The following is a 27,530-nucleotide window of genomic DNA, read 5'->3' as shown; positions in this document are numbered from 1 at the left end:
TAAGAATTACTTCTGCAGCAAGCAACAGTAGCCCTCTGCTTAGAAGACTGGGAGGTAGTTTGAATGCTAACTCTCCCAAACTGCGTAATGGTCCCCATGTCTGGGAGCTATGAGTGACGCCTGGTATGGTAAAAGGCATGGGGCAAATGTCATGTAAGGGTCTTAAAAAGGAGAGATTATCCACTTAGATCCCAATATAATCACAAGTGTCCTTATAAAACGGAAGCAGAGGCGATCTGATGAGAAGACAGAGATGTGATGAAAGAAAGGTAGCGCAAAGTCGCCTGATGGGAGGCCAGGAGCTGAGGGAGGGGACAGAGCTCATTCTGGGAAAGGTGAGGAGGCAGATGTCCTGCATGGCCTCCAGGGGCTGACCCTGCTGACCCCTTTGTCTTGTCCACTGTTGCTAATTCCAGGCTGTAAAGGAAAAATTTTGTGTTTTAAGCCACCGAGTTTGTAAAAACTTACTGCAGTTACCAGAAGGAGGTAAGGACACTGATCATAGCTCCAGCAGGCCCCAAACTTGGTAAGTATGTACAGGAAAAACATTTCAAGTGCTCACTTAGTTACATACAAATTGGGAATGATACAGTGCCTGCTTCCCAGGACTGCTTGTGAGATGAATATCACTTACGTAAAATGCTCAGGACCTGAGACATATTGAAAGGTTTTTGTTTGCCTAGGTTTTTGTTTGTCTAGACAGAATAGTGGAATATAGAAAGGGTTGAATATTTATTAACTATTCTACTACTCTGATTGTTCCTCTTCAGGGGTGTTGGCTATAAGTTGAAAAAAAAGCAGAAGGGAGGAATGACACAGGAGAAAGCCAGATGTGAAAGACCCGAAGAGCATTCTGAAAAGATTTCTTTGCCCATGTATATATATATATATATACATATATATATATATGTATATATATGTATGTATATATAGAAAAGATTTCTGTGCATATATATATATATATATATACATATATATATATATGTATATATATGTATGTATATATATGAGCTGCTTTCAGAGAAAGCCACACACAAAGGTGAAAGCTTATCCTATTTACGAAGGGCTCCTGAGGGGCAGTGTCCATAACTTTCCTGATAGCTTCCCTTGGTACAGATGAAGTCCATTCTTCAGTTTCACAGAAGACTGAACTGGTGGCTGTACATTCTTCTTTACCAGAAAATGGAACAGTTTCATTTCTGAGAGATGCATAAGAGCCAAAGCTATAGAAGAGAGACTGCTATAACACCGTCATGTGTAACAGCTCCTGTTTCTAGAGCAATTTCAGGACACTGAGTAGATACAGAGTATAAACCTTTTTATTTTCCTTATCCTAGATATCAAAATTTGCTCTTTAAAAAGCTCATAATAACCTAATTTACTCAGCTTCCTTTTGATGCTTCTGTTTTCTACTGATTTACTACTGGTATTCTGTTTGTTTGTATGTTCTTATAACCCCTGCATAGGTTAAGTGCTCTGTGCTTTCCACCATGAGCCCTATGGCCAGAAATGACACGTACATCATTCTCTCGCCTAGAGCTTGTAGAACAACTTGTGCTTTGCTTTTACGATGACAGTGATACCAGAAACCTAAACCAAAGAGACTTTTTAAAAATAGGGTCTGATGCTACTGGGTCTTTATTGGCTGACTGCCCGCTCGCAGAGCAGAGACCTGAGGGACACGCGCCTACCCTGGTGGAGGACACTAGCTCCCTCAGGCCTTACACCGACAGCCCTGGTCCTGTGAGCCACATGACCCCTGGGAAGGACGGACCTGTCCACTGCTGTCTGTCAGTGCAGAGCCCCAAGGCTGCGGCCTGGCCCTGAGCAGAGTGCGGCACGACTGCTGGCGAGGTCTCTGTCCGCAGAGCCGGGCAGTGGAGGGGAGGCTCTCTGCGCCAGGAGTCTCACTCTTCCGGGTGCTGTCCCATGACAGTGGACAAGGGTAAGCTTCGGGGACCTTTACGACCATGCAAAAGTCTCTGCTCCTAGGCACAAAGCGGGCACTCGCCCTCTAAGGAAGATCACGAAGGGGAACAGGCGACATGGAAAGCGATGTCCCCTGTTCTCTCCTCACACTCACTCGCCTCCTGCTCTTCGGGGAAACTAAATGCAGTCTATAACCCACATCTCCCCAGGTTACAGAATTCAACTCCCAGATGCTAGAAGAGATGGAGAGACTTGCACACTCGGCACTGCCTTAGCCCGCGTCCGCGCAGTTCCGGCTGTTTACAGAGGTCGACACACTTTCCCAGCCCGCGGTGAACTCCGAGCCCTGTGCTTACCATGGAGGGCCCTTTCCGCGAGCAGCACACACAGCGCTTCATGCCTCGTCCTGCTTTTTCCCGGAGAAGCCTGGAATGCTCCTTGCCCTGTTTTGCCACGTCTTTGCATCATGATGAGATTAAACCCGTCTCTCTTGCTTAGGCCTGACACAGGCAGCTGTCTTCCCGTCACATTGATTTTTCTGTCCTTGTGGATTCAAAGCCAGGGCCGAGTCTTAACAGGGTGAGTTCTCTGACAAGGGACTTTTGCAACCTAATTTACAGCTGGAGTCAAGCTTGTCAGAGAGCCCGAGGCAGCTGAGTGTGGAAACCGGCTCGCTAAGTGTGCGTTTAATAGTGTTTACCCAGGCGAGTTTGTGATTTCTTCACTCTCACCAACAAATATGTTATTCGTAATGACTATCTTCTGTAATCTAGGTGTTTGAAAATGTTTCTAACATGCACAGGCTAGCATGCGTTTTGTTTTCCTGTAAGGACAGCCATTTCACAAGGGCAGTCTCCAGGGAGCTGTCCAAAACTGCTTGCCATTTTTCTCAGTCGTTCTCTGCAGTGACCATGTCTTAATCCTGAAGGAAAACAAGGTAATCTTTTCAAATAAGCAGTCTCAAGGGTGTTTAGAGGAAACTCAATGGCTAGCATGAAGAATCTCTACAGAGCTGGAGAGTAAATTACTGAAGCAGCCCAATTACAGCAACCGGGGGCCTTGGAAAGCATGTGGTTTGGTCAGACGATTCACAACAATTAAATTACAAGCAGAGATTTGCAGTGCGCGTGTATGTGTGTGTGTGTGTGTGTGTGTGTGTTCAAAAGTCACACAGGATCTTGTCCCTCACAGTATTTAGTTGATAATGAGGCACAGAGGGTTAAAAGCTTGCAGTCTGGTAAGAGGTCGTGGAAATACTTCGGGGTTGCGTCCCTGGAAGCCCATTGCAGACTGTAATGATCTTATCCAATGAGCACCCATGCCTACCTGACCCACAGGGTGTCACAGAAAGCAGCAAAGTCCACTGCAGAATGTGTTTCCCCTCCGGATCGGTACCGCTCTGCAGGAGACAGGATCGTATCTCACCTCTCTGGCTCTGGAAAACACAGGAATTCATATTTGAAGTATGGTTTCTCCTGAATGTGTAAGAAGCTGAAAACCTGAGTTGACGCACTGTAAATCAGGAATTGTCTGTCCTCAAACCTGAGCCCATTAGGTCACTGGCTAAGCTGCCTCCAACGAAATAAATAGGAGAGGACGAAGCCCTTGATCATGACATAAAAAGCAGGTAGTGAGACAAGTGCCGTTGGTTGCATGACTTATTAATGTATTATTTCTATTCTTAAAGGACAGACATGCAATCTAAAATAACATGTAAGATGTGGACTAAATCAACAGAAATTACCTGAATTGCATAACTAATTTACATCAAAACAGACCATGCATATTGGTGCTTACATTACCAGAATTATTTTTTGTTTTAAGAAGAAACATGTTTTTCCCTGTGCCTTGGTCTTTCTCCTCTGCAAGCTCCTAGAGGACAGATGCCTTTTTTATTTAGGCCAGAAGTTCCAGAACTTAGTGCTGGTATTTGTCCATATGATTACAAAAATGATGGAAGGAAGGAATTTGATTTTGAATATGACATTATCTCTCATGGTTTGTGAGCCTGCTGATTTTTATTTATTTATTTATCATCTATTCAAGGTGCCAACACATTCAAAGCATTTTTGAAAATATGCTTCACCTGTACGAGACAAATAAATTGCAGGTATCTTGTTAAAATACCTTATAGCAGTGCTGTCTGAAAGAAACCTAACGAAAGCTATGTGTAATTTTAAATTTTCTGATAGCTACAAAGATAAAAAGAATATGTGAAATTAATTTTTTAATAATACATTTTAATTAGTCTATCTAAAAGATTATTTCAACACATACATAAAAAAGCACTAATAACACATTTTCCATTCCATTTTCTTTATACTTTTTTTTGAGACAAAGCCTTGCTATCTAGTTCAGGGTGGTCTTGAGCCATGTGGCACAAACTGGCCTTTTACTCATAGCAATCCTTCTGCCTCGGCCTCCAAGAGTGTTGGGATTCTGGTGTGTGCAGCTGCTCCTGGCTGTTATTCCCCATCTTAATTCAGACCTACATTCAGACCGAATAGTGGGTCACCACAGTTTCATTGTTTAGGTAGACACATGTAGCCTTCATGCAGCTCGCAAGTTCACAGGTAGATGTACATTTTCCCCTGCCCCTTATCCAATCCCTGCTGTTAAACTGGTCTCCATTGCTGTTGCTTGGAAACAGCAGCATCCCAGGGGTACACACCTAAACTGGGGTAACTAACCATCCCAGCTTAGGGGGCAAAGTTTCCCAGGACAGGATCTGCTATGTTAAGTCTAGGGCAGTCCTGAAAATGGGGATGATCCTTAGTCCCATGTGTAACCCCTGCTTTAGTCAGTGTATTGTGTCTTCTGGGCTGCTGTGCTTGGTACAGACACAGAATGCAAATCTGGCTGCGAATGGTTTGGAACTATCGGGAGAAAGGACTTCACTGTCGGCAGTGTACATTATTAAGAACTTCAGCTAATCTCTACGTGGAGAGGGGAGAGCCTGGTTGAGAATACCGTGGTGTGTGTGGGTGTGGGTGTGTGTCCTCTCTAACGCCTGGGAGCAGGAAGCACATTTTGTGGGGAGGGGTGGAAGGCAGGAAATAGCTGCACACTGGCGATGATCTGGGGCTTTATGGGGATGTTAAAAGTAGGAAGCAGTGAAGACCTGTGGTCTTTCTTCTGTCTCCCCCTCCCTTGCTCTCAGGCCTTATGCTTTGCTCCTGTGGTGAGCACTGTATTTTGCTGGACACTGATGAGAGACCCTTACCCTCACTGTAGGTACCAGATTGTCAACAGTCCAGGAGGTTCTGATCTGTGGGGTAGGCGCCTTGAGAGCTTTCAGAGCTGCAATATCAGTCATCCAGAACCTCATTCACCCCTCTATCTTTTCTTAATGGAATCATTAGCTTGCATCTTTAGAGAGTTCCAGGAGAAGGGTGAGAGTAAGACAGATCTGTTGAGGTATTAATGTGTAACTTGACATAGTTAAGCCCCGTGTGAAGCACTCGTCATATATTAAAACACATTTTGGCTCCACAGCAATCTTAGAAGGGTGGCATCATTGTCCTGAAATGGAGAAATCTAATTATCACCATTTCCTTATTCACAATTCACTTAGCAAGATTCATTTTAGATTATCTTATACTAAATGAATTTATCATGTAGTGGATAAAAATAGGCTTGCAGGAATATATTTATAATGTTGTGTGTGAGTGTGCTAAGCACTGCCATGGGAGAGGGAGGGAGAGAGAGGGAGGGAGGACTCCTGACAGCAGAGATGGGCACAGGGCATGGTTCACAGGGCGTCAGAAAGCTCCCTGCAGACCAGAAGCTGGAGCTGAACTTGACACACTCAAGTTTATCTGCAATACTGAAAATTCATTTACTTTTTTCAGGAGAATGTTCCATCATTTCTCAGTGACAAATTATAGTTTATTCTGAATATGCCATAACTAACAGAATTCTGATTCCTGAAGCTAAACAGTTGGATTCTTCAGATTTGTTTTTAGCATATTGTTGGGCATCTCTTACTGCACATTTGGGGCTGAAATTTCCTTATTGGCCAAACATAGCAGGTCGCCCAACTAATCTATCACAGTGTCTCTTCTGATCTTAAGACTTAGGAAGCCATGAAATCGGGCCCTGCATTTTTACCTGTGCTGGCCTCTGTTAGGAGAAACTGCAGTTCAGAAGAAAGAAATATCAGAGATGTAAAGGGAGCTAAGAAGAAGTTTGGTCTCATCTTATTTTTACCAACATTAAAGCATCACTGGATGAGACAGTGACGATTTGGCAGTTCAGGCTGGTGATTTCAGAAAGTTTCCCTGCATGTCTCAGCCTAAGCATCATCAGATTCACAATTGAAGAGTAGTGAGATTCACCAGCTATTTACTATCCATAAATGCTCCCTATCCAGAAGCAAAATAAAATGAAACAACAATAAAAATCCAACATTTTTATATGGATTTATTCTGTAGGCAGACCATATTCCTAATTTTAGAACATACATTTTCCTGAAATATCAGCATTCTTCTTGTATTAAATTTTGTGTCTGGGGAATGCATTTATGCATGTGTAAAATTTAAAACTGAGGGGGTTACTGTCTGTTGAGTTAAGTTCCCCGAAGTTCAGTGTGTATCTGCACCTTGAAGGCACAAATAATTTCTAATATATGAAAAATGAGAGCGTGGAAAGGGACAACTGTTTACCGATCTTGTTGATGTATTTGGCCTCTTGCACTGTATTTTTGGTGTCAAACGAGGTGATATTGATTTATTTTTTGACTAAAGTGAAAAGACCTCATCACGTTTGATGAACAAATGTGGTGGTTGGTGTGCATATTGATCTACCTTGGCGTTTCAGTCCATAGGAAAACAAAGCCATGCGCTCCTCGCCGGGTTGGCAGTGCTAATTACTGCCCTGCCGCTGAGCACGTGGCCACCTCCACGGGGCCCTAGACATCTGAATCAGCCCAGTGGGCAACCTGTGGGGTGCTACTCCTCCGTATGGTCTGCGATCCGGGGAGACCTGGAATTCAGCCATCACACCTCCTCGCACAGATGTGCTTCCTTTCACTTCCAAAGGCATACCTCATGTGGCCACCAAAGCCTGCCCCTTCCTGCCCTTGTGGCTCGAGGGAGGGCGACCCCTGGCATCCACACTTGGGCTCCGTCCCCATTGCCGAAGGAACAGCATGCCTGCTGTTTCTAATGTGCCTCCCTTTTAGTTGGATATGATTCTCTTATGCCAGTATTACAGGGAAACTCACTCAGAAAACCGAATGCTTTGGAGCCTTGACGGCTTCATTCTGCACTCGAACTCTGCTGCTCACGGACTGTGAGGCGCTGAAAGAACTCCAGCAGCTCTCTGTGCTTCTGACTCCAGATCTGCAGAATGGAGAAAGCGATGCTGTGAAACATTTCGGATCTTGGTCCACGTAGTTTACATAAACGCCCAGCGCAGCAACTGGCAAATAGTGGCCACTCCAGTAATGCTGGTCGTCAGTCCTTCTGGGAAACTTCTAGGAAGGGACGCTGAAAAACAGGCACAGGGTTCCTGCAGGCTTGCAAAGTGCTTTGCTCCACATAGATGCTCAGTGGCGTTGGCTACACCAGTGTTTTACTATAAAAGTAGAAATGGGAAGAGCCCATGTCAGTGGGTGACAAGTCTGTTCGGTGCAAAGACCAGTCTCTGTAAGGCCTGTGCAAGGCTCTAAAAGGTGGGATGACTACAGAAAGGACATAGCATGCTCCATGTGCAGGCTCGTGACCTCTCCTAGGGGTCACCCACGAGATGAATTAGGAAGAGAGAGACCGAAGATGGGGCCAGCTGCTCCTGATCTTCAGACAATCTAAACAAAGATGAGATACTCCATCTTCACTGATTAATCTTTCATGATTTATTCCTTGGACATCGGTTAAAAGGAGCATTTTAAAGTAAATTAATTGAATTCCCATGACCTTTTACCCTACTAATATCATCAAAAGAAACCAGATCTTGAATTTTTTAAAAATGCTGGAGCTTTTGATGATTTACAAACTACAAAGCAGGTCAGTTTTTTTTTATTTTTTGAGGTCTTGAATAAAAACCCCAGCTTTTTCAGCAGTAAGTTGAAATATTCTAAGTTTGAAGCATGTGTTTTAGGAAATAAATCTTTCATGAGAGATATCATAGATATGAATAAAGGATAAGCATATAAGCAAAGAAACACAAATGTGGAGTAGTATTGGTTGTCTTCATAAGAGCCATTTCTCCTTTTATATTACTGACCCTGATAACATCTCTTTGTCTTTTTCTAACATGACTTTAGTAGGTTTTTAACCGTTGTGAGCCATATTTTTAAAGGTGCAAGTGGTGATCTATTAGCGGGATTTAAAGTTAGTTAGTGGTTCAATCAGGTTTTTTTTTTTTTTTTAATAAATAGATCAGTATAGAGAAAATGAAAAATTTCTGGATGCACTGCATAGAAAAAATTAATTTTATTAATGAAGCTTTCACTTCTGTTTTACATGTACGTATAAATGCTTTTGTGCATGTACTGAGAGCATACAGCATATATTTCACTGTGGTCACATCTCAGAAACTTCTGAATTTGTGTGGTTTTGTGTTGTTTTGTTTGGAAATTCCCTGATGATGATGATCTCGGCCTGGATGATCCCCCAAGAGAAGTCTTGGGGCAGCGGGGATGGGGAGGAAAAGATCCTTTACTCAAAGCATGATGAACAGTGGAGCTGTGGTCTCCTGTCCCTACAGAAAGTTGTGACACACATATGTGCTCCTGGAACAGTGGCACCATCGAGTAACAAGGGAAGGAACTCATATGAGAATATTTGAGGAGAACAGAGTGAGAACCTGCAAGGAATCTGGGTCCTGGTACTGATTTAAAGTGTGGTGTTATATACTGCCAGAAGTAAACCTATCTTTGGGGCTTGTTATATGAGGTGAAAGAATCCCCTTAGTGTTAAACTACTTGAGTTGGTTTGTTTGCTACTGAAGACCAAGGCATCCTAAAGGATAAAGGAAGCTTGTGTTAGAGAAAGCAATTGTGTCAACCCTCAAATGTAGGTGTGAAGGCAGGAATGCTGGCACTCTGGGTCAGATCATGAAGGAAGATGAATTCTCACGTTGATTCCCAGACAGGGCAGGCTTACAGTTCTGAGCACAGGCCGTCTGAATCTGACTCTCTGTATGCCACTTGGTACCCGAGTTTCCTCGAGAAAGTGTTCATTTGAAGCAGTGTGCTTCAAGTTCACAGGTTTGCTGTCATTGTATGGGATGGATTGAAGGATGGAGAGATCAGAGGCAAGGAAGCTGGTTAGGAGACTGTGTTGGTGAGCTATACCAATGTGCTTATATCCTGAAAATGGTGAAGGACGAATGCAGAAGAGGCAAAGAAGGTGGACTTGAGGGTAGACTGGGCATGGAGATTGGTCGAGGGAAGGAATCATATTTAATGCTGCAATTTTAATGCTAGTAGTCTGAACAGGAGAATAAGTGATGTATATGGTAGAGTGCAGATAAAGAGTGAGCAAGGGATGTAACTTTCCTGAATACCCTTCAGGGATGGAACTGTATTTATTTGTAGTTTCTACAGGCACTTCTACTTTACCTGGCAAGCCAAAGTTCAGAGAAATGAAGGGGTTTCCAGTGACTAGGGATATAGCAAGTGACAATGCCAAAATTTAATCCAGGTCTTTTTCACTTCAAATTTCTCCTCTATGCTGTGCTACTTCTTGAGAGATACACATAACCAGGACAAGAAGTAGAGAAATCAAGAGGCAATAACAGGTTTTAACGAGAAGATAGATGCTTCACATAGTAACTTTCTCATTGCTGTGATGAAATACCCGACAATTAACAATTTAAACAATTTAAAGGACAAGAAGTTTGTTTGGCTCATGGTTTCAGAATATTTAGTTCATGGTTGTCTGTGTCCAAGGCAAGAAGAACACAGCCTGGGAAAGAAAGGCTGTTTAATTTATGACAGCCAAAAAGCAAAGCAGACAGAGTACCACAGAGGAAGGGACCAGAGACTACGCATGGAACACTAGGTTATACCTCCATGATTCACCCAGACAATAGAAGTGTGCTTTATTAATCCCCTGGGGGGCTCTCAAGCCAATCAAGTTGATAGTTAAGCATAGGTTAGACTACAGACACGTAACACAGATGGAATGCAAAGGAAGGACCGCTCCTTTCAGAATGATGGGATTTTTAAATAAAGGAAAATGTGGTGTGAGAAAGCAGAGACAAGCATCAGAGGAGAAAGTGAGTACACTGAATACCTTGCAGACAGGTATGGTGAAACCAAGCCAAGAGTGTGCAGCAAGAGATAAGGATTCAGATGGTCATGACTTGAGCAGTTATGTGAAAGAGGGGCCAAAACAATACTGAACATGTAAAAATGGCTTTCCAGTGATAGTCAAGCAAGCAGTTCCAAAAACTCAACAAACACAAGTGCTAGGCTGTAGGATATAAGGTATCTGGGACAACTGTGCACTACTGATGGAGGGGATTTGTGTTGATGGGTGACAAGTCAAGACTGACAAGAAAGGGAAAATCTTTTCTTCTTTGAAGCATAGAGAAAAGAAGATAACTTGAAGATGCTTTAGAAAAGGAGAATAAGAGAAGAATCAGTAGGAGTAGAGAGAAAGGAAAAGAAAGAGAAGGCAAGAAGGGCAAGAGACATGGAAGGAAAGAGAAGGAGCCTGCCAGTGAGCCCCACAGAAGCCCTGGGGGTTAGTTCCTGCAGGAGAAGGGTCATGTGGTCCTTCTGGCTAGAGCAGGAAATTACTAGACAGAATTCAGCAATGACAACAGGGATGTGTGAAATGCTTTGCAGTCAAAAGAGGTGAGTGAAAAGACTGGTATGTAACATTTAGGGTGGAAGAAATTATGAACACAGCGTGCTCCTTGAATGTGCAGCCAGTTCAGGCAGAGAGGAGAATGGACTCTGGGAGGAAATGAGATTTGCAGTCATTGTTGAGGAAAATGGTACAGGCAGCAGAAAAGGAGCTCCAAATGGGGCTACATCCATCCCTCGCAAGGGGCTTCGAGGGGCACTGTGGGTGAAAACTGTGGCGTTCTGCTCATGGGTCCACTCCAGGTAGTTGGAAAGCACAGTCTTTTTTATTATATGTATCTTAGTTTTTGTTATCTATACTGTGGGAAAAGCTGATTAAGGTTCTTCATAGTTTTGTTGTAGAAATTCAGCAAGCTGATATATGATGTGAAGATGATGATGATGATGATGATGACGATGATGATGGTGATGATGACGGTGATGTGATGACCAGGACAAAGGAAACCACAGTAACAATGACAATGACAAAGGAGTGTGTCTATTACTATTGATCTACTCCTTTTCAGCATCTATTACTGTGGCCTTTTGTGGTGAGCCACGTACTATTTCAGTCTTCTCATATATTAACTGATTTAGCTTTCCCTTTACTTCTATGAGGGTGCTATAGTTTTCTTCCAAGTCCACAGAAAACAATCAGGTCTAGTGTATTTCATTGCCTAAGCTTAAAAACTAAGTAACAGAGTCAGAAGTCTCTAAGTAGTCTGGGTCCAAATGAAGAAACTGTAGAATATAATGTTTTATATTTTGCAAAGTGTTATTACAAGAAGATAAGATAGAGTTTAAACAATTTTCGACCGAGGACATTTTGAATTTAGTTTTGATTAAAGTATCATCCTAATCCCACTAGGTTTTTAACAACACTGTGACTTGATAGTTTTGGATTTTTTTCCCTCACTGAGAAAACAAAACTTTTCATCTGCATGTGTCCGGTTTCACATGGAAGATAGACCCTTGCTGCTTCTCCTTAGTGTTCATTCCTGTGAGCACAGCTGTGCAGGGGAGGATGTGTCTCCACTGATGGACTGCCAGGATGGAAGCTGCTGTCTCCAGCTTTCTGCTGGACTCTGGGGGATTGGTGAGTCAGGAAAAGATGACTGGCTTCATAGGAACACAGCTACTTAAAAGCCAGAGAAAATCTTCCACCAGATCATCAAAATGCGAGATCAGATTTTGAATGTGTTTCCTCAGAGTGTCGCTTCAATGATTTCTTCCTGAATAGTTGTGCCAGAGTCCAAGTAAATTTCAGGGAGGAGGTGATGTGTTTGTTACACTAGCAGCTGTACAGCACAGACACAGGGAGCCAGACTCTTAACAAAGGCTTCTCAGCTTTTCTAAAGAGCACTTGGTGCCTTGTAGAAAACCTTTGCCTTTGTAGAAGCATATTTGTAATATCTTCAAACTCAGTTGATTGCAGTTTGGAATTGCCAGTAGGAATCTGGAATTTGGTGAAAAGAAAGGTTTACAGCATTAAGTAAATGTGGCATCCTTACATGAAGACAACAACCAAAACAGGGCTTAATCGTCATTGGTATATTCACCTCTCTAAGGGGCAGCAGCTGGGTCTCTGCTGCACTGACATGAGGCAGATTGGGAACTGACTGTGGTGGTCAACCAAGGATCCACTGGGCTTGGCATTCCTGGCTCTACCTCCTGTGAGATATTAAAAGACACTCTCTTCAGTTCTACACATCCTGTCACAGGCAGCCACCATCCAGATCAACATTCACTAGGAGAACAATGGCCTTTTGAGACTCTGAAAAGGTACACTTTCTCTTTGTAAACTTGTGTGTGTGTTTTAAAGAGAGTCTTTAGTTAAAATAGAAAAGAAGAAATAACAAAAGAAAGGAACAAAAAGTTATTGTTCCAGGGCCAGAAGAACTAGTGGGCAAAGCAGTAAAACTGTAAAATCCAGGCAACAAGGCCAGGGCTGCGAGCATTAGGTGATAGCAGTCTCAAGACGGTTCTGCTGCCCATGCTCTGCCTTCAGAAATGGGATGGATCAGCCCAACTGAAAGAAGGTCACTTGCAGACTTGAGGGCCTCCGAGGTCTGAAACAGAGCCTGGACTTTTGATCTGGCTCCGCTGCCTTCTGGATAGGGTTTGACTTCTAAAGTGTGTTTATTTAAGATCTGTTTACCTCACTTCTCTTCTCTACATTTTTCACTCTATATTTTTGTCAAAAAGAGATATACTACTAAAAAAGTATCTCTAATGTCAGGCTGTGACATATTAAGGACTTGATCCTACTGTCTCAGATCTTAGAATTCTGTGGACTTGTGCTTTTTACTATTTCAGAGTCTGTGTTGGCTTTATAAAATCTGATTGACGATACGGACAATTCAAGTTGTATTTTAATGGATCCATCAGCACCTTATGTCTCTTCCAATTAATATTATCAGTATTTAGGAATAAATATAATAAATATTATAAATAATATTTAGGAATAAGTATCACAGTGAGCCAGGATTTACGTATACTCCACTAATATCAATTATTTAAATAACTTCTTCACAATAGTTGCTGTATCAGCAAAACACCCTACTATTTTAGAATTTATATACTTATAAATGACACTGTTATAAATAAAAACATTTCTTTTGGTTTTGGGCATTGAACTGAAGACCTTGCACTTGAGAGGCAGGTTTAGTGCCCCTGAGCGAAATTCCTGGCCCCTAAGAGGAAAATTTATAGCAGTGAACTCTCACATTAAGAAAACACAATGAGCTCACATAAACAACCTCATGTTGGACCTCATACTTCTAGAAAAATAAGAACAAGTCAAGCCAAATATCACACTAGGGAAGAAATTATAAAGATTAGAACAGAAATTAATGCAATTGAGACTAAGAAAATAATACAAAGAGTCAATGAATTAAACAGTTGGTTCTTTGAAAAATTAAACAGTTGGTTCTTTGAAAGATTAAACAAAATTGATAAACTCTTAGCCAACATCATTAAAAAAGGGGGGAAAGAAAAGAGTAAATTCATGCAATTAGGAATGAAAAGGGTGAAATCAAAATGGATCTGTGGAAATCTAGATCATCAATATCTGCTTCAAAAACCTGTACTCTATAAAATGGAAAACAGAAGAAATGGACAGATTGATAGATATACATGAATTTGTAAAGCTGAATCAAGAAGGCATTAAAAATTCTAAATAACCCAATATCAAGCAATGAAATTGAAAATAAAATTAAAAGCTTACCAACAAACATGGCTTCACTGCTGAATTCTACAAGAAATTTAGAGAAGATCTACTTTCAGTTCTCTTCAAACTCTTTAGTAAAATAGAAAGGGAAGCAACACTCCCCAAAGCATTTTTGGAAGCAAGAATTACCCTGATACCAAAATTAGAGAAGTACCCAAGCAAAGCAACCAAACAAGCAAACACCCTAAAAGCCAGTCTCCTTAATGAATAGAGATGCAAAAATCCTCAATAAGATACTAGCAAACAGAATGCAGCAAACCATCAAGAAGATTGCACACCCTGGCCAAGTCAGATTCATCCCAGGGATGGTTCAACATATGCAAATCAATAAGTGTAATACACCTTATCAACAGAACCAAAGGAAAACCACAAGTTCATCTCAACAGATTCAGAAAAAGCATTTGACAAAATCCAACACCCATTCATGATAAACACCATATAGAAAGTTGGAATAGGTGGTCTTTACCTCAGTCTGATAAAAGCCATCTATGAGAAGCCAACAGCCAACATAATACTAAATGGTCAAAAAGTAAAAGCTTTCACTCTAAAATCAGGAGCAAGACAAGGATGTCCACTGTCACCACTTTTATTCAACATAGTTCTGGAAATATTAGCCAGAGCAATTAGATAAGAGAACCAAATAAAGATAGAAAAGAAAGAAATTAAATTATTATTTGCAGATGACACGATTTTAGACATAGAAGACCCCAAAAACGCCACAAAAAACCCTCTGGATTTTATAATCTAATTCATTAACATAGCTGGATACAAAGTCGACACTCAGAAAGCAACAGCCTTCCTGTACATGAATAACAGACTCACTGAAAGATAAATTAGGGAAGTAATAGCATTGAAAAAAATGGAATACTTAGGAATCAATCTAGCAAAGGAAGTAAATGGTCAATACATCATAGTTCTCTGAAAAAGGAGATCAAGGAGGGTATTAGAAAATGGAAAGATGTCCCTTACTCTTGGGTAGGAAGAACCAACGTAGTGAACATGACCATATTCCCAAAATTGTTCTACAGAATAATGTGCAATCCCAATCAAAATACCATCATAGTACCTCATAGAACTAGAGAAAACCCACAGAAGGGGAAAATATTTTATCTATTTTTCCTTTGTCTGAGGCACTTGACACAGGACTTGTAATATCTAGAACATACAAAGAATTGAATTTAAATACCCAATCAAAACATGGGCATCTGGAATGAATGAAGAAGTAGAAACAGCCAATAAATCATAAAAGAAATGGTCAACATCACAGGTCATTCAAGATATCCAAGTTAAAACAGCACTGAGATTTCACCTTGCCCTGGAAAGAATCGCTCATATCAGAAATCAACCAACCACAAATGTGGGTGCAGCTGTGGGGAAAAGGAACCCTACTCTGCTGTTGGAGGGAGTGCAGACTGCTGCAACCACTGTGGAAATCAGTGTGGAAATTCCTCAAAGAACTAGGATTAGAGGGTCCCATTTGACACAATATTCCCCTTCTAGGTATCTTCCCAAAAGAATTAAAAGTATCATACCACAATGGTATATGCACATCCACATTTACAGAGACATAGTTTGTAATAGTTAAATCTTGGAAATGATACAAATTCCCATTAACTGTTGAATGGATAAAAAATATGTGTTTTTTTTAATACAATGGAGTACTACTCCGCCATAAAGGAAAATAAACTTGAGACATTTCTAGCTAAACGGATGCACCTTGAGACCATACTCCTGGATGAAATAAATTGGATACAAGTGTAAATATTGCATTGTCTTTCTGTTGTGAGAAACTGAAAGGGTAATTAAGGGCCAAAATGTATAACAGATAATGTGAAATAAGAAAAAATTGTTTAAAAAGAAAGGGGAACTGGGAATAGGGGAGGGGGAAAGAAGGAGGGAAAAGAAGAAAAATGAGAAAAGGAGGAAAAATACAAATGAAGCTTTTGTAAATAAGAAAGGCAGGGAGACTGAAAGGAGAGGAGGGGAGTTGGAGAAAAAAGAAATCAAGATATATTGTGTATGGGAACACATTCCCTGTGATGAATGTGATCATTATGTACATTTAAATTGTACAATAGAATTAATAAAAGAAGAGAGTGCTCACTAGTGCACAAGAAAAGCTAAAGAAGGGGATTCAGTTTAATTTAGATTCAGGTTTGGACAAACTGTAAAAGTTATTGGAAATAAACAAAATTTACCTTAATACATCTTTTCTTTCCTTCTCTTCCTCCGTCCTTACCCCCCCCTCTGTGTCTCTCTTCCTCTTCCCTCATCATCTCCCCACTCCTTTCTCTATCATTTTCTCCATTCCCCTACTATTCCTAAGAATTGACAACAGCAAGATAAAACCCAGTTTTTAACACATCGTAAGACAATTTCTAACGCAAGTATAAAATACATTTCCTACTCTCGGGAAGACACTCAGCGCCTGCACTGAAGAGTTATTGTTCCTCGGCCATCCTGTGTCCCTGGAAACAACCCTACCAGAGAATCCAACTCTCGCGAGAGCTCCGGGCAGTTCAGTGGGGGCACACTGTTTTTCTGAAGCTGGGCGATGGTGGTAAAAAAAATTGACATAATCTCAGCTAGTGATCCATTTAGAATGTGATGTAGGGTATTTAACTCAGAACCCTAAACCTATCCGTAAGACAAAGACAAATGTATTTGTCATTTACAATTTAGAAAAAGTTTTATGTTACGCTCACTAGTGTTTATGTAAAATTTTTAAAAAAAGCTTCCCTTTTTTAAAAAAACTGGAGTTGTGAGCTTATGAGAGAGATATTTCTATTTTACTAGTTTCACAGTGTGCGAGAAGAGGTACCATTGTTAAATGTGATATTTTTTGCAAGATGGAAACAACCTCAGGCTGGGACTAATGGATAATAGTGAACATAAAATAAATAGAAAGTGAAACTGTGATGAAAGAGGGCTGAATCCAATGTAGATACATGATCTAGTGTTGAATGACAAATGACAATAATGTTTGTGATTTTTGGTGCTGGGAGTAGGGACGGGGACACAGGAGACTAGTTGAGAGCATTAATGGCCCAAACAGTGTGGGTGGCATGAGGCATCAGAGAGATTTTCCTAAAACTTCTTTTATCTCTACATTAAAAATAAATAATAAACCTGAAGAGCAGAGTTTTTTAAAGAATAAAAGCTATAAACGAAATCTTAAAATAGCATGGTCTTAAAATATTTTGCTTTGATGAAAAGAATAAAGATGTTCAATATTCGTGGAAAGAGTAATATTTTAGAAAATGGGACACATGATGTAGTAAAACAGCTATTTCAGAGGTGGAAAACAAAACAGAATAAACACTCTTTTCCTGCTCTGATTCTGGAATAAGACGAAAATAAGGGTAAGGACATCTGTGAGGCCAGTGGCAGAATGAAAACAAGGGACCTGTAGTGTCCTTTTCAGCAGTGTTCATGAAGTATATCCTGGCAGACCAGAAGTCAGCAGGTGGGAAGGAAAGCAGCTACATTCACCTCGGTGTGAAAGCTCCAGGGTCCAAAAAGGGGGGGCAGACTCGGCTCCTGCGGGCGCCGTGTGACTATCTTAGAGGGGACAGGGACACATACGCTTTAGCTTGGAGCACTTTGGGATGAGCGTACAGGGCGAACATATGCTTGGGACACAGTTTTTGAAAAACCTGTGCTTATCCTGACCATATAAGAAACAGATTAGTGTCCTTTATCTTAAACAATGAAGTCAAAGTAGTTTCTCCCATGGGCACAACTTGGGCTCAGACACCTGACACGCGTAACAGCTCCTCAATGTATCATTATTTCTCTTCCTTCCATGTTCCCACCACCCCTTCTCACCACTTCCAGTGTGTAGATCAGAAACCCTTTTGTGAGTGTTCCACACTCACATGGCAGTGTCAGGCTTGATCTTCTTTTCCCCTTTGCTGAGGTCTTCCCTTCCTCAATCAGTTCTACTCTTCATCGAGGGAGTCATTATTTGTCTTTGGCCTGAGCTGGCCAAAAGTAAGCCGGGAAGGTACTGCAGGCAATTGTCAGTCACACCTCCGAGTTGAGAGGCGCGAGACTGGGTACTCACCCTTCAGCTTGCTTGGCTGTGCAGACTGAGTCATCTAGATGGCTAACTCAGCTCCCAAGCGAACCTTGAGCACTCACAATAGGCTGAAGCACACAATGGCTCCAAGTTCAATTGTCTTCCCCTTGTACAACCTTTGAAAAGCTCTGGAGGCATCTCCATGTCCAGGAGATGTTATGCATGCTTCTTTACAGAGAAACATAGTTATAAATTGGGCTTGGTCACTTCCCCAGGCCATGCTGGAAGGCACAAGAGCCGGCCATTCCCCGAGTGCTGTAATGTCCTACTGTCCAGCAGTAGTGAACCTGTGTCCAGAGCCCTCTTTTGGCAGGGGAGCCAGGTTGTCCCACCAGCAAAGCATCGAATAACAATTGTTTTTTCCATACTGAAACCTCAGTATTCAGCTTTGTTGGCACTTTGCAATAATAAGTGGGTTTTGGGTTGCAGTATTGGCACTTGTCTCTAAAAGGTGCTAAATCCCTGTGCTAATCCCGTAGGACCCCTTTGTAAAGAATATTTGTTTCTCATTGAAACCATTGATCCCCTTTTATAATTCTAAAGAGCATGAACTTTGGAAAAATTTCAGCAAAAGTTAGCCAAAGACATCCTAAAGGAGCCCATATTTCCTGTCACTTGAATCACTGGTTGCTTTCAACTACTGCTAGAGACATTCTCATTTTCTCTCCTGCAACTGGTGAGTTTTTGTTTCAAGTGAAGCTCCAAGCAACCTGAGTCTCTCCATAATCGCAGGCAAATCTGGGGTGTGGGGACTGGGTGGCCTCCAAGTATGATATTCTAGTCAACATTTGCCCATTCCTAAATGTGCACAGTTCAGCATGTTGAGTGTTTATTGAAACAGCTCTGTGGTTTGTCAAACTGCAGTGAAGTTGATGTTGACTATTTTACAGGGCACTGCCACTGAAATAAAAACTGTGGGCTGATGGCACAGAAACAAATGACTAATGTGAATCCAAAATCCAACACAAAGGGAACTAAAGGCAAGTCAAAATAAAAGCTGGAAAGAAATCGAATTATTTGTAGATCCTACTGCATGATTATTTAAACGTGTTCCAGTTAATGAGATCTGTCACTCATGATTGGTTTTGTGGTTGAACAAATAGGATGGCTATACCCACTTCACTGAATCACTGAATGTCATCATGCCACACAACAAATGATGACTACAGAGGGGATGATCAAATGTCAGTAGTAAGATAAATTATTTTAATTCATACTTAATGACAATCCCTTGAAGGCAGTATTTGAGCCCATTTTGTTATGAGAAAAACTGAGGCTCTGTGAGGCCCTGTAATACACTCTCTGTCACACTGGTGGGAATAGATAGAGCCAGAGCCAAAATCCAGGTGGGTTTAGCTGCAAAGTCCCTGCTCTTTCCTAGTACCCTGGGCTGCAGACAATGTGGAGAAGCCCCAGAAACACTGCTATTTCTGAGAGGAAGGATCTTAAATTTTCTGGCCAGCTATAGTGGGATCCTTCAAAGACCAGGTTACTTTGTCCTGGTACTGTGAAGTTTGCACCTGTACTAAATATATTTGTAAATATGCTATAACAATTTATCTGATAATTCTATACCAATATTTTCTCCTCTAGGCAGCTTTTGTAAATCTGGAGATGTTCTCTCTACCATTGCTCTCTTCCCACCTTCCCAGAGAACATGTGGATGTGTTTGGAGACATATTTGATTACTACAGCGAGTTGGGAGATGCTACTGGCATCTCATGTGTAGATATCAGAGATGCTGCTTAATGTTCTACAAAATATAGGGCAGCCCTCTCTCAACAAAGAATTATGGGCTCAAAATGTCCATAGTGCCATGTCTAATGAACTCTGTTCTAGAAATTTCTGGGAATTAGTGAGAAAACCTTGGAAAGACAAAACAAGAACTTGGGCCAGCAGAGCTACACCTCTTATATGTACAAAGCAAGCTGTCCTAGTTTGAGCCATCGATGTACCGATCCCTTTAGTATACACATCTCCAACAGAGCTGGCCTGTAAGGTCAGTGAGAGTTGTGAACATGAAAAAAGTGAAAGGTATGAAATGGAGTGCTCACCTTTCAGAGGGTGTAGCATTGGCCGTCATCTTTTGTGTCTCTCGATCCTATTTCTGTGGCTGCTGTTAGTGGCCATGTTCTGTTTTGTTTTTTGGCTTTTTTTCTTCTTCTTCTTTTTGTTCATACACTGAGTGTTTTTTTCTTAAAAATGGCAACTTTCAAAACTATGCCTCTTCTTTTGAAACATAGTATATGCTTGTTTGAAAATTCCATGTGGCTGGAGTTCCAAACACAGGGCTTTTCACATTTGTTTTCCATCATTTTGACAATTAGCCTCCCTTATTTCAATAAACAGCTAAATCCTAAAGAGCAGTTCTTAAGTACCATTTATCTGGGTGGAGTAAAGATTTCCAATGAACAAGCATTTCACATTTTTCTTAACAAATTGTTTTTCCAACTATTTAACTCTATGAACAAGCCTACAGAGAAGACAGAAAAGAAAAAAGAAAAATGCTGTTGTGACAGTTGAATTGAAAGATCACCCCTGGTTCTGGACTTAGCATTTTAGGAGCATTTCTGTCTTGGGGTATGAGAAGTTGCTTATATAAGAGAAGGAAACTGGTTTACCGAGGAGCATAAAAATACTTAAGATAATTAAAGAGTCATCTTACCTTCATCCAAATCAGAAAAGAAAAAAAAAAAAAAAGAGATTGAGATTTTCTCTTTCCAGTTCTTCCCTCTCCTCATTTTCAAGCCATGTTTTGTGTCTTGAAAAAGTATTCAAGAACCCAGGAAGTATTAACTTGTTATTATTCAGAGGCACACAGAACAATATATCCCTAAAACTTTGCCCCAAACATAGCCTTAACACCATCAAAAGAAGGAAATAAGCTTGGGAAGAGGTTGACTTAGTCTGAGCAGGAATCTTCTTTGACCAATTAACCCAGAATTGAAGAATAGGGTTCTTATGTTCATAACGTTTTCATCAGAAGAGCAAAGTGTATATAACTATGAATATATAATCACTTATATAATGCAGAAACATGTATATAAAATGTATACTAATTTATTAGACAACTCAAACAAGAGTTCCAGGGCTAGATTTATTCATCTGTTCTCTAAGGAACTATGAGATAAGAAATAAATGGGAACAAAGCTTTTGCAAATGGGGATGAGTAGAGGGGTTGAAGGGAGGGCAGGGGAATGGGAGAAAGATAAGAACCAAGATATATTTCGTGAAGATACAAGTTCCCAATGATGAATGTAAATGTGTTGTATACCTAATTGTACCAATAAAAGAATTTAAGTGAGAAAAAAAAAAACTATTAACTATCTCAGTGTACTTTTAAAATTTCTTTCCTTTGTTTCATCTGTAATCAAAAGGAGGTGATTTAAGCATAAACCTAATCCTTCTATCTCATCACATTTTAAATTTTATAGAGACATTTTATAATCTAGATTTCTTGGTTCATGATTTTTATTGGTTTTTAAAGCATGCTGGTCTACCCTGGAGAAATTAAGTCTTCAGAACTCTGGTTGGCAAAGTCTGAGTCCTTTACTGTGCTCCCCTTGGGGTATGGAAGTGCCTCAGGTTGGTGAGAGTGACTTCCCTCACTGAGCAATAGACCATGGTTCCAGCAAAAACTGCCAGTTGGCAACCGAACATCGTGGTCTGGTCAATTAGAAGGCTTCTGTTCAGTCCTTGTTCCTGAGTATCGTGATTACAGACTGAGGATGCTAACTGGATGAGATGCAAATTTGGACATGTGAAGTCACTGGCTAGGATCCAAGGATACCTGGGTTACCTGGGGACTTAGTCCTCTACCTCAAATCTCCATAGATCCTGCAAATGTATAAATGTATATATAGCCAAATTCAAGCAAACAGTGGGCCTGCTATAGTTGTTAATTCCAGTCAAATATGTACTCCTTTCCAAATGGAATTTTGCCTATGAGCCTTTCATATATAGAAACCCTGAAATTCCAGGAGATTACAAATGGAGGAGTAGAAACTGGTAACAAAATGCAGCCTCCCTGCAACCTGGAATTGAGACACCTGGGGAAAAATATAACTTGGTGAAGAGAACCAAAGAATTAGATCACTGGAAATCAGGAAGGAGCTGATAGAAAAATTAGAAATTACAGAGAAGCTGGAGAAATGGAAGCTGATGTACAGAAAAGAACAAAGCAGCTTGGAAAGCTTACTCTGCCTGGCTCCCTGTTTGGGAGACCTGTCGTCTCTATGGACACAAGGAAACCCAGAGAGGCTTGTCAGTCCCAGGGCCCCAGGGAGGAGCAACAGACCAGGCTAGTACTACTAGTCCCAAGAAACTTCAAAAACAGCAGGGTATTTTATTTTGAAAGTGCCTCCTTCCACAAGCCAGGCTGGATTTGGAGAAGAAATCCAGTGCAGTGTCTGCCACATTTGAGAGAGTTTACTCAGGAGCCATTTGGGGTCAAGGTTAATATTTTTAAGACTGAGCCACAAAACTAAGAATGACTATCCTTCAGAGTTTCTGGTGTCACCCTACCACTGTGACTGGGTGAAATATGGCCATATGAGAAAGTCAGAGAGGGTGTGGACTAGACATAGACCACTCTGAGAAAATTAAACTCAGTCTGGGACAAATGCTGGGCCCCATGCTCCATGGTAAAAACCAAGTTTGGCTGTGAGTGGCATTCAGAGGGCTCTGGTCTGAAAGAGATGACATTAAGTCCAGTTTTCTGCTTGAAATCCTGACCAACTGCCTACATGCAACAGATAACTTAGTGGTCTGTTTGCACTCCCTACTTATCAAGGTGGTCAGGGATATATCTCAGCCTGGGGTGTATGGGCCCTGGAGCCTCGAGCAGAATGGTGTCATCTCACAAAACCATAGGATCTAAAGGCAAGTGGAGAAAGTCCTAAGTTGTGGTGACCAAAGGACACAAACTGGAGTTGCCAGAGTTACTACAGCCCTAGGGTGGGTGTCATGGATTCTCCATGCCCAGTGGGAAGGGAGGGGCAGGATCAAGCACTCTCACAGGAAAGTGTGAGTACAGAAACTAAACAAACCTAGCAGTGACTCACTGACTCTGCCCCATATCTGGAGGATTCCAGGACTGCAGACTCCAGAAAGAAAGCAATCATCCAAAAACACAGAAGAATGCTTTCTGGATACTTCCCTTTTTTCCCTTTCTTTGTAGTTTTGGGAGGATTAGGTTTTTTCTTCTGTTTTTCTCTTTACTTTTTAAAGTTTTCTTTTCATTTCATTTTCTGTTTTATCTTTCCTTTTTATACTTTTCCTGGTTTGTTCTTTTCTGCTACTTTTATCTAATTCTATTAAATTTCTTTTACTCTTTACTAAGATCCTTTATCTCACCTTTATCTCCTCCTATCTTTTCTTCATTTAAAAAATTTACTTCTTTTATTCTTATCTTTCCCACCCACTCTATCTTTGATAGTATTATTATTATTAAGTTTTGTTTATCTTTAGGCATTTCATTAACTCTATACTATTACTGTTGAATTATTATCTGTTGTTAATTATAGTATAGTAGTTGCACTTAACAGGTATTTACTGTATATCAATATTTGGTTTAGTTTTTTATCTAAATTATAATTATAAATCTCTTTTCTATGATCAAGGGTAGTACAGTGTTAGCTTCTATTGGTTCTTAGAGTATGTCAAAGACCAGTCTGTCTTTGTTTTATTATTGTTGCTGACTTTCTTGCTACTGTCAAGGTGACATAGTTGTTCCTACTATTTAGTTTTTACTGTATGTCAACAACTGCCTTGTCTTTGAGTCATGAACAATATTGTATGTAGTTCCTTTTCTGAGAAGTAGGAGCTGGGAAAACTTCACTGCATCTTCCTTTCTCACATTAACAGAGGTGATTAGATCTTGGAACAGAGGCAAAGGCATAGTTAGCCATACTTAGAGTGCACCACTGAAAAGAAGACAGCAACTAAAGAGATCTCCATATGGCCATGAAGTCTTTTCATAATAAGTGACCTACAAACTTCACACACACAAACACACACACACACACACACACACACACACACACACACACACACACACACACACACACACACACACAAACTCCCAACACCCTCAAATCTGATCCATGGGGTACCAATGGGGAGGAAATCAAAAGCCAAACAGCTGAATTACACGAAATGAAGGAGGAGCCCAAAAAAGATCAGTAAGGTGCTCCAAAATGTCAAACATGATATCACTAAACAGATAATGGATGTAAAAATCAAAATGACCAGTGAGCTTGTATAAGACACTAATAAAAAGCTAACTGAGCTAAATAAAATGATGCAAAACATGAATGGCAAGTTTAGCCAAGAGTTAGAGTCCATGAAAAGGTGCCAAATATAAGTCTAGGAGACAAAAGATTCTATTGAAAGTATGGGCAGAAGCAACAAATGTGAGGACAAAGTGTCAGTTAGAAGATGCAGCTACTTCGGGTACTATATTTTCAGAGATACTTGCAAAACAACAGATAACATAGAAAATAGACACCACAGTGGCTAGATGACATAAAGAAGATGAATATAAGGTTAACTGAAATTAGTGAGATGTCTGAAAACTGCACTAATGGCATAAAAAACATGCTTGCAGAAATAATACAGGAAATTCTTCCAAATATGGGGACAGAATTTAAACAGACAAGCAAGGCATTGTCTTAGTTACTTTTCTTTTTGCTGAGACAAAATTAAATGTTCAAAGTAAAAGAAAGAAAGGTTTAATTGGCTCTATTTTCAATTAATAGCTGGCTGGCTGGAAGGCAAGGTGGCATGGCAGAAGGGGATTGCAGAGGAGAAGCAGTTTGTGGAAGGTAGAAAGCAGCATGGCAGTGAAGTAGCAAGTGGCAGGCAGCAACAAAAAGCCAGCAATCCTCTTTCTATCCCTTATCCACCTATCCACCTTTAAAGAGGGTAGCACTCACACCCGGGGTGGGGCACTCAGTGCTACACAGAACTATGCCAAACCAATCAGTGGACTAATTTAATAATCACACAGCCTTGATCCCAATGTCACACACTCCAGATCCACTCAACTGCAGAGAGCCCCACCTATGTCTGCATGAGGCTTCAGGAGGACATCTAGACACAAACCATAGCAATCACACAGAACTGCAAATAAGAATGATCAGAAAAAAACTTTTCCATGACATATCACAGTCAAAATCTCTAAAGTCTAACACAAGGACAGAACTTTAAAAACTATTAGAGGAAAAGAAAATCATGTCTAAATCTAAACCCATTAGAATTGCAGATATTTCTCAATAAAAACTACAAGTCCAGGAGAGATTGGCATGAAGTGTTTCAAGCCCTAAAAGAGAATAACTTCCAACACAGACTGATATATCCTGCAAACAGCTATCTTTCAAATCTGATGGAGAAATAAGGTATTTCTATGACAAAGAGCATTCTTAGAAATTCATGACCACCAAACCAGTGTTCCAAAACTTTTTTAAGAATATCCTTAAAGAGAAAATGAAGTCAACAATGCCAAACTGTCAAATGGGATGAATACACCAGGCAAGATGAGTATTTCAGCAGAAGGAAAAGAAACGTATGAGCAACAGGAAATAATTAGATAATAGGAATAAGCTGAGAATGTTCAATAAGGCTCAATTTACCAAATAAAAAACACAAATCAGAAGACTGGATCAATAAACAAAACTCAATGATATGCTGTGTGCAAGAAACACATTTAAGTTGAAAAGACATTTGTAGACTAAAGAAAAAAATATCAAAGGATAGAAAATAATATTCCATGCAACAGGAACCTGAAAACAAGAAGGAGCGCTATCCTGTTTTCAGACAAAGTGGACTTCAAGCCAAAACTAATGAGAAGAGGCCAAGAATGTCACTACATATCGATTAAAGGAACAATTCAATAGGAATAGACAATTATAAATATATACACTAAACATTGCTTGTACCTGTTTCTATTAAACAAATACTACTGGACATAAAAGATCAGATAACCATTAACACAGTTACAGTGGGGCAGCCCCCAATACCTCACTATCACAAATAGATTGACTAGATAAAACAATCAACAAAGTATGCCAGAATTGAACTATACCTACAAACAAATGAACTTATAGATATCTATAGAGTGTTCCACCCAGTAACAACAAAATGCATATTCTTCTCAGTATCAGGCAAAAGTTTCTCCAAAATAGACCATATACTATCTCATAAAGCAGGCTTAAGTAATACTAAAAAATTAAAGTTATTCCACATATATTATCAGTCCATAGTGTAATGTAACCAGAAATCAATGGCAAAAGAAACCACAGAAATTATTCAAATAAATGGAATTAAAATAATATACTCTTGAATAATCAATAGTTTATAGAAGAAATCACATAAAATTTAAACAGGCCCCAGATTTACATGATAATACCAGTGACACATATTAGAACTAATGAGATACAATGAAAGCAGTCTTAAGACAGAAGTTTATAACTGTGAATATTCACATCACAAAAGCATATCAAGTCCAAATTAATAGCTTAATGATGCATGTCAAAATCCCAGAAAAACAAGAAGAATCAAAATATAAATTAGGATAAGGTAAGAAATTATAAATATCAGAGCAAAAATTACTGAAGTTGAGACAAAAAAATAGAAAAGGAAACAGAAAAAGTCAATGAATTGAAGATCTGGTGATTAAAAAAAATAAGCAAAATAAACTAACTCTTACACAACCTTATAAAAAAAGAAAATAAAAATGTATATTAATGCAATTACAAATAAAAAGATAAAATCACAACAGACACCACCAAAATCTGAAAGATTATTAATAACTTTGGAAACTTGTACTACAACAAAGTGTAGAATTCATAAAAAATAGAATCCTAGATACTTATGAAATACCAAAACTGAACCAAAAATTTATAAAACTTTGAATGATCTAGTAATAGATGAGATTGAAACTGAAAAAAAAACTATCAAATAAGAAAAACCAGGTCCTAATGGATTCAAAGTTGAATTCTTCAAAAAATTTATGAATGATTTAATGGCAATACATTCGAAAATCTAATAAAATTGAAAGGAAAGAAGAACTCCACATTTTTTTACTGGAAGATAGCTTTACCTCTATTCAAAAACCAGAGAGGGACTCAACCAGAAAAACAAACTACAAGCCAATCTCTTTAACAAACACAGACACAAAGATCCTCAACCACATACTGACAAACAATGCAACAAATCATCAAAAAGATTGTACATCGTGTTCAACCAGGCTTTATCCAAGGAATGAGGTAGTTTGAGATGTACAAGTCAAATGCAATGTACCACATAAACAAAACCAAAGGCAAAAGTCATATTGCCTTCTCAGTAGATGCAGAAAAAGCTTTTGACAAAATCTAGCATCTTTTCATGATAAAAACACTGATAAATTGGTGTACTAGTGAGCAGCAGAGAAAAAGCCACTTGGTGACTTGCTGAGAATTGAAGACTACTGGGTGAGCAAAAAGTCACAACAAAAG

The 27,530-nt window shown here is 40.0% G+C and overlaps 2 long non-coding RNA genes across 2 annotated transcripts in view; both read right to left on the bottom strand.

The window, feature by feature from the left end:
• The window catches only part of LOC104855234, a 29,538-nt gene extending 22,316 nt beyond the window's left edge, over positions 1 to 7,222 (bottom strand). Inside the window, exons 1-2 of the long non-coding RNA XR_778352.2 lie at positions 7,154 to 7,222; positions 3,256 to 3,364 (exon numbers count right to left, since the gene is read on the bottom strand). This is a non-coding gene — a long non-coding RNA (uncharacterized LOC104855234). The remainder of the gene's footprint in view (positions 1 to 3,255; positions 3,365 to 7,153) is intronic.
• Positions 7,223 to 10,530: 3,308 nt separating this feature from the next.
• On the bottom strand, positions 10,531 to 16,424 carry LOC104855236. The gene is made up of 3 exons (XR_778354.2): positions 16,363 to 16,424; positions 12,286 to 12,397; positions 10,531 to 12,182 (listed from the first exon to the last, which is right to left on the bottom strand). It is a non-coding gene; the product is annotated as an uncharacterized LOC104855236 (long non-coding RNA).
• Between the last annotated feature and the right edge of the window lie 11,106 nt (positions 16,425 to 27,530).

This window comes from Fukomys damarensis, unplaced genomic scaffold (assembly GCF_012274545.1).
Source record: "Fukomys damarensis isolate Sample0158 unplaced genomic scaffold, DMR_v1.0_HiC HiC_scaffold_14, whole genome shotgun sequence".
In the NCBI taxonomy this organism is placed as follows: Eukaryota; Metazoa; Chordata; class Mammalia; order Rodentia; family Bathyergidae; genus Fukomys; species Fukomys damarensis.
The sequence above is the reverse complement of the archived record's forward strand: the minus strand, read 5'-3'. Positions and strand labels throughout refer to the sequence as shown.